At 44.0% G+C, this 12,962-nt stretch overlaps 1 non-coding gene across 1 annotated transcript; it reads left to right on the top strand.

Moving 5' to 3' along the window:
* Positions 1 to 1,566: 1,566 nt before the first annotated feature.
* TRNAF-GAA (transfer RNA phenylalanine (anticodon GAA)) lies at positions 1,567 to 1,639 on the top strand. The gene has a single exon. It is a non-coding gene; the product is annotated as a tRNA-Phe (tRNA).
* Positions 1,640 to 12,962: the final 11,323 nt, after the last annotated feature.

Raw genomic sequence — 12,962 nt, 5'->3', positions numbered from 1 at the left:
GAGTAACTGCTGGCCTTGTCCTCAGCATTTCAACTTCTGAAAGTACATCTTGTGCCTCGTCTTCAATTTGCAGCTCCTGAAGAAGGGTGGTTGCTCACAGAAAACTTCCATAAGAAGACCAAGAGGGGAGCCACGAACATGATGAGAGGGCTGGAGCACCTCTGCTATGAGGACAGGCTGAGAGAGCTGGGGTTGTTCAGCCTGGAGAAGAGAAGGCTCCGGGGAGACCTTATAGCGCCCTTCCAGTACCTAAAGGGGGCCTACAGGAGAGATGGGGAGGGACTCTTTATCAGGGAGTGTAGAGATAGGATGAGGGGTAACGGTTCTAAAATGAAAGAGGGGAGATTTAGGTTAGACATTAGGAAGAAATTCTTTACTGTGAGGGTGGTGAGACACTGGCACAGGTTGCCCAGAGAAGCTGTGGCTGCCCCATCCCTGGAAGTGTTCAAGGCCAGGCTGGATGGGGCTTTGAGCAGCCTGGTCTAGTGGGAGGTGTCCCTGCCCATGGCAGGGGGTTGGAACTAGGTGATCTTGACGGTCCCTTCCAACCCAAACCATTCTGTGATTCTAAGTGGGAGAACTTGAGGAAAAAATATACGCTATTTGAAAGTAAGAGAAAATAGCGGATGTGTGTCACCAACTATTCATAGGGACAGTTTGGGAAAAGGCTGCTTCTTCCACCCTCAAAAAAGGAGGGATTTGTTAAACTCCTCTACTACTGTGGAAGAGGGAGAGGTTGATTTGTCTTTTTTTGACTAACTGGAGGGGGAAGCAGCGGACAATCTTGCAAAGCGCCATTTCTGGGAGTGTGAATAGGGGATGGTCTCGCAGGTAGCTTTTTCTAGAGCTGTGGGATGTGCAAATAAACAACAAATTTGAGACGTGAGTGTCCAGCAGCAGTGCCACGTGTGCTGATGTAATGTGTGCTCTGGGGTACATCCGCTGCCTTCAAGCTGCAGCCACAAGAGCGTGGTAACAGTCGCCTGTTGAAATAAAGGCCTAACCGAAAGTTTGTGAGAATAAACTATTTTTCTTGTAACTGTGCTTTGACCGGCTTTGTGATTTATGCAGAGTTACAACGTTTCCCTGTGGAAGGGGGATGGAGGATGAGGATGGAGGTGCCCTTTCTATTTGTGTTTACTCATGCTCCGTCAGCTCGGTATGGAATTTGCCGGACTTCAAAATGAAGTCTCTGAAAACTGAAGCAAAAATACTGCCAATTTAACACTCTTGAATCCCACAGTATCTTCGAGTTCCTGTTACCCCTGAAATAATCCAGGGAGCCACAGCCAAAACACCTTTATCCTGGTACTAAATGCATGCAGGTTATGTAGTGTGCATAGGCGTATGCATATAGCTTTGTGTTATTGCAGCATTTGTCTTTGCCTTAAGGCATAATTTTATTTGCAAAGACCCGTCATCAACTCGTTTGCGGCGTTGGCGGTATCCGGCAATGTCGGACGAAGAACATCTGCCTTATTTAAATCATGCCCCACAAATATCGCCCAGGTGATGGGTGGAGAAAAATCCCTTAGTATTACCCCTTGAGACGGGGGCCAAACAGCAGCCGAAATAGCTCAGTTGGGAGAGCGTTAGACTGAAGATCTAAAGGTCCCTGGTTCGATCCCGGGTTTCGGCAGAAGCCTTTTCTTTCATTTTCTCGCGAGGTGGCGGGCGGCTGCCCCTGATGTCGCCGCCCCACGGGCTCTGGGAGCGTTCAAACCCCGCCCCGGCCCGATCTGTTCCCGCCCGATCCGGAACGGCCGTTCCCGGCACCGGAGCGGGTCCCCAGGCTCCCGGCCGGGGCAGCTGTTCTGTTGGGCTGGTAGCCACAGTGTCGTGTCGCTCACGACACATTGTGTGTCGCCGTTCTACGTCACGTCGTACCAATGTCATTTGTGCTGGTAGCAGCGCTCTCGGTGGCGGGGCCCACCCGCGCCGCCCTGCCGGGGATTTCGGCTGCGGGGCCTGAGAATCCCTATTGCCTTCCTCAGTTGGCTTTTTTTTTTTTAAATTTTAAAAAAAGCTGTTTTTCCATAGGTGGAAATCAGTGAATGATACCGGAGAGAGTCCAGCAGAGGGCTATGAAGATGATGAAGGGCCTGGAGCCCCTCTCTTACGAGGAAAGGCCAAGGGACCTGGGTCTGTTCAGCCTGGAGAAGAGAAGACAGAGCGGATCCCATCAACGCTTATCAATATCTAAAGGGTGGGTGTCAGGAGGATGGGGTCAGGCTCTTCTCAGTGGAGCCTGGCGACAGGACGAGGGGCAACAGGCACAAACTGGAACACAGGAAATTCCATCTCAACCTGAGGAGGAACTTCTTTACCCTGAGGGTGGCAGAGCACTGGAACAGGCTGCCCAGAGAGGTGGTGGAGTCTCTGTCTCTGGAGACATTCAAAACCCACCTGGACACGTTCCTGTGCAACCTGCTCTGGGTGACCCTGCTTTGGCAGGGGGGTTGGACTGCATGATCTCTGAAGGTCCCTTCCGACCCTGACCATTCTGTGATTCTGATGCCATTTTACCTCTGTTAAGTGTGCGCGTTGACGCTTGCCAGGCGACGGCAGGGATGGGCAGGTACCGCTCTGCAGAGCCCCCTGTACAAACAATCTATAGCAGCTCGACAAAGTGGCAACCTTTGGTGTGCCTGTGTGTGTGTCATGTGTGAAAAACCCACGCAGAGGCGGTTTGGGAAGGAGGTGGAGGAGGAATGAGCTGTTGAGCCTCCCCGTCCTCTCCTCCCAGTGCTTTGTGCCGCAGAAGAGGGGAGGACACGCTGCAAAGCAAGCCACGAAATCACAGAAATGCTCCGCAGCTCACGTCTACCCAACACTCCATGGGCCTGTGTCCTCCCTGGCAACTGGAAATGCAGTGTCTGGGAGGGTTTGCCTTCCAGTTTCATAGAATCAGAGTCATAGAATGGTGAGAGTTGGAAGGGACCTTGAAGGTCATCTAGTTCCAACCCCCTGCCATGGGCAGGGACACCTCCCACTAGACCAGGCTGCTCAAAGCCCCATCCAGCCTGGCCTTGAACACTTCCAGGGATGGGGCAGCCACAACTTCCCTGGGCAACCTGTTCCAGCGCCTCACCACCCTCACAGGAAAGAATTTCTTCCTAATGTCTAACCTAAATCTCCCCTCTTTCATTTTAGAACCGTTACCCCTCATCCTATCTCTACACTCCCTGATAAAGAGTCCCTCCCCATCTCTCCTGTAGGCCCCCTTTAAGTTCTGGAAGGCCGCTATAAGGCCTCCCCGGAGCCTTCTCTTCTCCAGGCTGAACAACCCCAACTCTCTCAGCCTGTCCTCATAGCAGAGGTGCTCCAACCCTTTCCTTTTTTCCTTTTTTATTTTTTTCCTTTTTTCCTTTTTTCCTTTTTTCCGTTTATAGCTCTTCTAAGTTTAAGCTTTTTACTTAGGATGGAAGAACTGAAAGCAAAAAGTTTCATTCCCAGTCCCCTCTCTGCCCTCCACTGCCTCCCACTATAGATTAGGGATGCTAGAGAGGAGTGGGATGGTAAGGAACGGTAGGGACAGGGACAGAGAGACGCTTTTGGGAGGACAGAGACGGAGGCAGAAAGATTAGAGATTGCTTCTTGCCAAAATCTGGCAAGATTCTGGGACCTCACAGTTCCTCTGCTGTCAACAGATAGCTGAAACTACTTCTGGTTCACAGAAAGGCTAAGGAATAACTTCAAGGCCAGAAAATCTGGTAATTAATGTTATTTAGCCTTTACCACTTATATATTTACCCCTGATTCTTACTTAACTTTAAAGTTGGGAAAAATCACTTGGATTTTTCTGAAGCATATTTTTAAGAAGGGGTTCTGGTTTCTGTTTGAAGACATGAAGAAGCATAAAATTCACTTGTTCTCTTGGTAATTTGTTGCAACTGTTCCAAATATATTCCTTTAGTTTGGATCTGCCCTCTGTTATATTCTAGCTATTATTTCTGTTAAAGCTTTTCTTTGTTAGATGGAAGATCTTCTCAGTACCTGGCATTAGTCATCATGAAGCAGTAAAGTCAACACCCAGCTTTGTTTTGATAAATCAAAGAAATCAAAGCCTTTGAGTCTCTCATTTAAAGACACTTTGTCCTGCTTTCAGGTAATTTTTGGTAACCTTTTAAATACACTGACACCAGAACAACGCACAGAAAAAAGGTCTCTCAGTATTGATGTCACACGTGCAAAACTCAGCAGTAAGTCAGCTCCTTGCCTCTATTCAGCATCTTTCATCTATTAATGAAAAGGTATCGCTGGTCTTTTTTAATCACAGCATCACATCAAGCATTGCTGCTGAATTGCATCAGCACTCACTGCTGATGAATATCCTATTAGTACAAAAAGGAGAAATCTTACTTAGGCGCCTACTAATAAGACAGGTAAGGGACAGTATAACTGCTTATATTACTATTTTTCTTAAAGATTTTTTAAGCTTTTGAAAGAATGTTAATACTGCACACTCGAGTACTCAGGGATAGAAGGAAAAGTTAAAATGAAGATAACTTGTCACCTCTAATCTGTACTTTTGTGCATGTGATATCAGAAATACTTTTTTTTTTTTTTTCAAAAACCTTTTAATGATTCAGCAAAGACTTTAACAGTGCTTTGGGAATGAGTTAGGAAGGTATTAGTTTCCTGCAGACTTGTAATCAAAGAGGCAAAAGAGAGAATGACTGTTTACTTTTTGGCCTTTTCCATACTGCTGAATAAAAGAGAGTCACGGAGCAAGCTTGGACGTCAGGACCTCTTGAATGTCTGCTTGGCTTGTGCTCTAGCACCCTGATAGCCAGCTCTTTCCAAGACAGCCAGCTCTTTCCGGACACTGGCCAGCCAGTGCCACTCAGCTGAGGGGGCCAGCATGGGGCCCCAAGGCTGCTTTTAGGCAGGGGTCTGGCCATACCCCATCAGTGCTGCACCAGATGTTGGGTCCCCTCTGCCACTGAGTTCCCCGAGGGCCAGGAAAGGTGAGGGTCACTCTTGCCCTCTCCAAGTGTCTGATTTTCAATTGGGATACCCGGGCACATGGATGCTGTGGTAGTGTCTGTAATTTCTATTTTTAAATGAAGGATAATATTCTCTGTAACAGCAATTCCCTCCTCAGAGGTTTTGTGACGTTAAGCAGAAATTTTGTGGAGCACTGAAATACTACGGGTGATCGCCATGGGGACACTGAGGAGAAAATCTAATTTGTGTTCGGTATGGGATTTGGATAGCACGCACTGAATAAGGCCTTGGGTCTTATGTGGAAGAAGAGGATAAAATTAAGAGATAACCTTAATTCTGGTATTTTTTAAACTGCTGTCTGTTTGATTTTGCAGGCTTGATGCAGGTTTCTAATGGGATTTGGCAGGTTCTGGGAAAATAACCCCGAGTGTTGTTGCTTTATTGCTTTTATGTCACACAATATTCAGGCATTTTTCATTCAGCTTTATCTCCTTTACACCATCTTTTTGTTAACATTGCTGCTTTCTAGGTTTCTTCTTGCCAGCAAACATCTTTTCCATTTATTTTTCTGTTAGCATGTTCCCTCAAGATGAACCCCCGGCTAGGAAGCAGATCCAGACTACTTTCATGTCTAACTAAGTCTTTACGTTTCAGTCACAAGGCTCCTTCTCTGCAACTGGGAAACTTCCCTGCCCCTACAGATGTGGTTACATGTGCTTTTTTAAATGACCATCAAAGACTGAAGTCGATACCTCACAGAGGACAAAAATCACTTTTTACAATGTTGTTTCAGCCTTACTGAAATATTCAAAATCTGGTGGATTTGATTTGGCTCATGTGCTTTTTCCATGACCATCCTTGGCTACTGAGTCGCTCTTTTAAGTGAATGAAAACTGCAGCAGAAGGAGCAGCTCGGTGAGAGGTGCACCCCACACCCTAGCTCTGCTGCAAGCTTCAACAACTCACAGCCACAGAACATGACAAGTGATGGAGAAGCTTTACTTTGAAATACCTCTATTTGGTATTTATGACAGTGGTGGGACTAAATTGCTATGCATGGTGTTTTCCGTAGCCTTCCTTAGGGTTTTATTAAGTTCAGGTGTTCCTTGGATGAGATGCACGTCCTCCTCCTCCATCTTCCCAGACTTGCACATCTACTGGATTTAAAAAGTCCCCTCCTTGTCCCTGCGGCCAATTTCTGCACCTGATATTTGTTACTGTCTTCTCTGCCTCTCGGCAGTGAGTAAATGTTACTCACATGCAGTAAAATTTCCTTCTTTTTGTATTGAAAATTGGGTTGGTTTGATAGAAAAGATTTGTTTCTGTCTCTTGACTAAAAGATTTCTGACTTTGTTGCCTGTGCTGTTTACAGACATCCAGTAAATCTCATTTAGTTACGCAGTGTGATCAATGCAAGGGATTTAGAAGACATGAGTCAGGACTCGCGTTTAGTTTTTATGATTTTTGTATATTTTTAATAACAAACCGTGGTTATTGTCTATCTGGTTTCTGGTCCTGTAGAAGAACTAGAATTGTGTTTTTCAACTTTCTGGGAAAGAAAAGCATTTAAAAAGAAAAAAAAAATCAGCTGATGATGCGTTTCTAGAATCTAACACCCTAAATTCAAGTCTTTTTTTTTTTTCCCCTGTGCGTGAGCAAGTTAGGAGAGCTTTATCCTGTTTGAGTTCAGCTCAGGAACCCCATGTAAGGAGGCTTTTTTCTGATCCGGTTCATGTAGAACTCATATTCCATAGTAATGTGGAAAAATAGAATTTATAGTATAGTTAACAGGATAGAATTCTGGCCGTTAAGTGAAATCTTAACCTTCCGTCCTGCTATGGTTATCAATGCTGTCTTTATTCCTCAGTGAACCTCGGGGGAAACATTATGTTTTGTTTGGATGTACAAACATCTACTTACTTAAAGCAAGGGAAGCATTCGTTACTTTGCCCAACAACGTTCTTGGGATTTAGCTCACATGACATGAGGGATGAATATCTTTTTCTTCCATTTTATATTTTCTGCTTGGATAAATATTAGCTTTAGTATTTTGGATAAAAATTGTGAGAGAAGGGCATCTTCTGGAGCTGGCTCTTGAAGGACTAATGTAAAGTCAAGGCTTTAGAGAATTCTGATACCATTTCAAATACAGTGTTTGTATTGTCTTTCAGATTTTTTCTTTTAATGTGGTACAGAGCCAGGTCTGGATTTCCATCTTCGTATTTCTTTCCCTGTGATTGGGACAATTTGCTGCATTGCTGAGTTGTCAAGACAAGAGCCTGTGAGCCACCCCTTCCATGTCTTCCATGTCTTTGGCTCACACCTTCCTGGCCGTGTCCTGAATGATGAGCCACAAGGCAGCCTGTGTGAGAGCTGGGTTGCAGGCTCCTTACAGATTTTGCACAACAACTGTAAAGCTCCACATGTGCCAAAGCTAGGATATTAAGCCAGCTTACATCTCACTTCGCCTTTTTGTCAACCAGCATGAAGCTGCTCTACGTCAATCAGGTCCTCTCCCACCGCAGCCATTTGGAGTGGGATTCATCTCACTTTACTTTAGACATTTAAAAGTTCACTGCCTGTCTAAGTTTGAAGTCGTCACTCTCACCTCCTTTAAAAAGAGAAATTAGGACGGAGAGAGACCATCTGACCTTGCCAAAATGCCTATCTGAGAATGGGATGTATTGTCCTGTGGAGGTGCTTCTTTCCCTTCATAGACTCTCGGAGAACCACAGGGTAACTGAGATTTAGCTCTCTTACCTTCCGTATGCCTGGATTCCTGAAATGAATTGTACCTTATATTCTATAAGCTCAGGCTAGAAGCTGGTGGAATAACTCTTGAGGTAAAGTTGTCTTTGGACAGCCTTTGGGCAGATGGTCACCACAGCAGTTGTGGAGAGGCAGATATAGAAAGATTCTTGAATGGTAGATCTCTTTGACGTGGTTTACGCATCTTTTGCCAACTGAAGATGCTGAGATAAGTGGTGTTGCTCACACAGTCTGGTTTCATCTGCCATTCAGCATTGTATTTATCTAAGCTATAAGTGGCTTAAGCTTTCATCTGTGTTCCTACGTATTACAGACACTGGAGAAAGTATGCTTGTTTAGGTATAAAGTGACATGGTGCTGAGTCTCATTAGATGAATGATGATACTGCTTAATGATTTCTGAAGAGGTTTCTCAGACATGTTAAGTGAGGGAATAGGACAGAAGAAAGATCTTGCAAAGGAAATGGAAGCGCTCATACATTATCTCTGACATAAATAAATAAAACTATACTAAGGCAATATCTGACTTAAAAGTGTAAAAAATGTGTCAGCAATTTTTAAATGATGTTTATTTAAGGCTGTGGAAAGATCTAGCAGAGCTGACACAGGCCTCCGCTGTACTAAAGCAGTGTGTGATTTTGGGACCTTTCTAAATGATTTGTATATATTACATGCTTCAGCTAACATGTGTCCTTGGAGAGGTGAGAAGCAAAGTGCCATCAGATTTGGAGCTTTGGAAGTGTATGTCTTTAAGTAATAGGGATTTCCCATTGCAGTCAGCTCCAAACTTGTGGGAGGTAAGTTCAGCCGGACCGCAAGGCCCAGTGAAGAATCAGTGAGGAATCCAGGTGGGATTCATCTGTCTAAATGTAGACCTCTCATGTGTATTGAGTACCACTGAACACTAGGCTCCCCTTACAATAAATAAATGGAGAAGGTTAAGCCTTTGTGCAATGCGATTCATCCCCTTCTAATGTGGGTACAGAAAACAGGTCGAGTGAATTGCAATCTAAAAACCTCTATTTCTCTCCATTAAGAGAGGTTCCTATAAAGGAAGCCCTGGCTAACCAGTTAAATGTAGGTATCTGTAATCAATAGATGTCTAACATCAGATGAGATTAATTTCATTCTCTGTCACGAGGAAGCCTGCAGGTAAAGCTACAGAAAGACCGACGAGTGGAACTGGCGACACGAGGAAATCTCGAGTAATCCAGTGTCCAGATTGATAGGGTACGAGCGTAGCAGCCTTGCGGCTGTCGAGGAAATGAAACTCACCCAAGACTGTGAAACTGTCTTTAAGTCAGGTTGAATTCCTGGCTGCAGTCGTGTATTTTCTGAGAGACCTGACCAGATGACTCATTTCTGAGCTGCTCTTCTATCCTAACAAAGCGATTATGTTGTAACACGTAAATTGGTTTTCAGGAAAAGAAGTCCACAGATTAGAAAGGAACTGGATAAATAACGTAAATGTGAGAAGGCGGGAGCTGATGAGACTCTTCATATGAAGAGGGATTTTGTGCAAGGAATGGATCACGAGATCTCCAGAGCTGCTCTGCATGCCCAAACCTTGGCCTCATTCTCCCAGCCACAGGACAGAGAGACAAAGGGTAAGGTGCTGAAAAGGCAGTGGTCTGCATTGGAGGAAGGAAGAGAGAAGACATGAATGAATAAGAACCCGTGTAAGAAGAAAAAAGCAGAATGGAATGGGAGTAGAAAGAAGGGAGAAAAGATTCAAGGGTGTCTACTTTTAAGGAGGGTGGGAGAGAACAGAGATGAGCAGGTAAGTAGCAAAGTAAAAGGGAAGAAAATTCCAGCATAGAGATAGGAATCAAAAGGCCTAAGTGAAATGATGCCAAAGTTTGAAGAATTATCATCACACTTACTAGAAAGGAAAGCTAATCTTGCAAACATAAAGAAACCTACATGGGTAGTGAATGAACAAATGTGGCAACAGAATGGCAACTACTCTTCTTCTTAGGTCAACCCTTATTACAATTTATTGCAGTTTATTGGAAATTTTGAAATATTAAACGATTTTTCTGAGATGCACTGCTTTGAGACATAAGCCTAAGAGATTGCTTCTGCAAGTGCTGAGTTGTTTTTTTCCCACATCTAATGACTTACAAGATTTTGTGTAGATCTGCTTGCACTTGGGTAACTCAGAGAGTCAAATAGAAAACAAGATCAACAGATGTAGGGAAGCCTTTCTTCCCATGGATTTCTGTTTGGTGGCTGTTTTTAGTTTTTAGGAGGAGTTTTTTTTCAAGTGCAAGCTTTTTATTTTGTCAGGTCACTTAAAATGGCTCATTGTGGAGTCAGATGGCTTACTTGTGTAGTCTCTGTTGTCTAGTAATGTATAATCTCAAACTGAAGTCTTTACTTCTACTGGAGCACTTAACAGCTCTCTCTTCTACTTGCCATCTAGCATATTCTAGGTCTCCTGAATCTCCTAGGAAATTTATGTCTTTGAGATCTGTTTCTCCTGTGTGAGTTATGCTTTACGCTCCATCGACTATAACGATTAAGATGTCTGTTTGCCATAATGGGAACTTAAATGCACGTAGCTCCTAGGCAGATGCATACATGGTAGATGCATAATGAGGGCATCTTAGTCTTGAATCGACTTCCACCTTGTATAATGAATAGCTTTGCTTCACACATTTTCCAATGAAAGTTTTTCATAAGTGTTCAAGTAATGCATTCTTGGTCGCAGTGTTAGAAAAACATACCTTAGATCATGCTTCTTACTCTATGAAATCTGGAGCACGTAAATCCACAACAGTTAAAATCAGTAGCCAAAATATTTATCTGTCACTTAAAATAGGAACAGAAAGGTGGATTTGATGTAAGCTATGGGTAAAGATTAGCATGGGTTCATTTCCATTCAAAACATTCTTATTCTGGCCAGTTTCATGTCATGCATAAGATAAAGTTATGTTACGTGATCTTTGGAGCAATGAAAAATGTACAAAGGTATATAATTTGAGTTTCTTGCTAAGTCCTTTTTGTCCAGTCTCTAAATTTTGCTTGACAGATGTAGAGTCTGTTCTTTCTCAGGTGAGGTTTATGACAATGTAAATACCCCTAAGCCAATGTAAAGGTGGTTTGACATAACAAGGAATCAGAGATGTACTATTTTCTTCAAAGAAAGAAAAATATTCACAAGGGCCAAAATTTCCAGAAGTGCTCATCGGTTTTGGCTGCTCAGCTTGAGATACCATGGATTCACTTGACTGTGTGAGTTTGCTTCTTATCACCTGAAAGGAGGGTGTGGAGAGGTGGGGGTCAGTCTCTTCTCCAAAGTAACAGGCGATAGGACAAGAGGAAACGGCCTCAGGTTGCACCAGGGGAGGTTTAGACTGGATATTAGGAAAAATATTTACACTGAAAGAGTTATCAAACACTGGAAAAAGCTGCCCAGGGAAGTGGTGGAATCATCATCCCTGGAGGTTTAAAAGACAGGTAGAAGTAGTGCTTAGTGACATGGTTTAGTGATGGTTTTTGTCAGAGTTAGGTTGATGGTTGTACTCGATGATCTGAAAGGTCCTTTCCAACTTAGTCGCTTCTATTCTATTCTATCATATGGTGGGGTTGCTTTGTTTTGTTTTGATTTGTTTTGGGTTTTTTTTGTTTTGTTTTGGAAATTCTTCTGTCTGTGGAGCAGATGCTTTGGTGTTCCTCATCCTGTCTCTTTTCTTTCCACTTGGACCGTGATCTTTTTCTTGTTTGCAGTTTTCCTTGTAGAATTACCTTTCTTCTTGTTGTCTCCAGAATTATCAGCTGCTGCTATGAATTATCATGTGGTTTATTCTTTCTATTGATTTCCACATATATTTATATGTAGAATGTTGTATTTTGGCCAAAATTCTTTCCAAAATTCCAAAGGCTAAGTCCTTTTCTGGCTTGATGCTAATCTGTGCTTGAGTAGAGTAGAAGGAGCCTGTGAAACAATACTGTCATTGAGAAAACAAATGTGAACCCGCTGCCTACTTACTGCTCAGGAATTCTGCATTACTTGTGTGAGTTGTGTTTAGTGATTTCTTTGCCTGTTCCTTGGAGCATTCTTTTTCTTTATTCTGTCTCTTGCCAAAAAAAAAAAAAGTGAATGTGTTAATCCTGAAGATGCGTTGGCATCTGTATGGGTGTATTTATTTGCCACCCTTTGATGATATGCTGGGAAGTTTGATGTTAGGGGTGAACCTGGGCATGAATCCATACTACAAAGTAGCTGAAGTGCTGTGTTCTTCTACTTCCAGAGTAAAGCCTAAATACTTTAACTAATAAATTCAACACAGTTTCAGGTGTGGTAGCCTGACCCCATAGCTCAGAATTGTGGACATGGTAGCGCGATCACAGTTTGGGTCAAGGGGGCTTTGGCCACCGCTCATGCGCTCAGATTCACTGCCTGAAAAGTCTTGATAGCTGCAGGCAAGCAGTTCTGGGCAGCGGTGTCAACACACAGTGCTACTCATTTTTCAAGAGGTAGCGAAACCTCGTAGTAAATAAAAAATCATTCAGCATGCTATTTTGTAAACTGGTATAGTGCTGATATCGTGCAGCCCTAACAACGGCTCCTTTATTTAAGTGCAATAGCTGCGGGGAGGCTGCAGAACCTTCTCAACAGTGAAGCACTGAGAAACGGACAGTCCCTGCCGTTTTCCCGCTGACTAATTGAAAGACAACCGTCTTTTTGTCATTTTGCTCGGTGTCTTCCGCACGGCGTGTCATGCAGCCGTGTGTGGCTGCTGATGCCGGCAAGCCTGCAACGGGCACCGACACGGTGATGCCAGGATGCGCGATCTGTCCATCCTTTTTCTGTCTGTCCGGGTGCTCCCTCCCCAGCCAGGGAGGGTGCTCCTAAAGTGTTGGTGAGTTAGGGAGGGCATTCCTAAAGCATTGGTGAATGAGGGAGGACCAGAGGCTAGCGCTACATCTATACTAGCACGGCATGCTGTAGCATGCTCACAATTCTGTAAAATCATGTAGTTGTGATGGGGGGAAGTAATCACAAGAAAAGCTATGGATGTGCCGCTCTTCCACTCACAGTTTTCTTTCCCCTGCTCACTAAGTAGTCTCCATGCTATCATCTCTCTGCTATTCCTCTTCTCCACACCCTAACTTCTCTGAAAATGACACATTTCTCCTTCCTTGTGTACTACATTAGAAGCACTTGTTGCCTTCCCTTGCCTTGCCTGCCTTAGTCCCTCGCCTTTCTCTGCGCTTACTCTTTCTGCCTCATACAGG

This window comes from Chroicocephalus ridibundus, chromosome 1 (assembly GCF_963924245.1).
Source record: "Chroicocephalus ridibundus chromosome 1, bChrRid1.1, whole genome shotgun sequence".
In the NCBI taxonomy this organism is placed as follows: domain Eukaryota; kingdom Metazoa; phylum Chordata; class Aves; order Charadriiformes; family Laridae; genus Chroicocephalus; species Chroicocephalus ridibundus.
The sequence above is the reverse complement of the archived record's forward strand: the minus strand, read 5'-3'. Positions and strand labels throughout refer to the sequence as shown.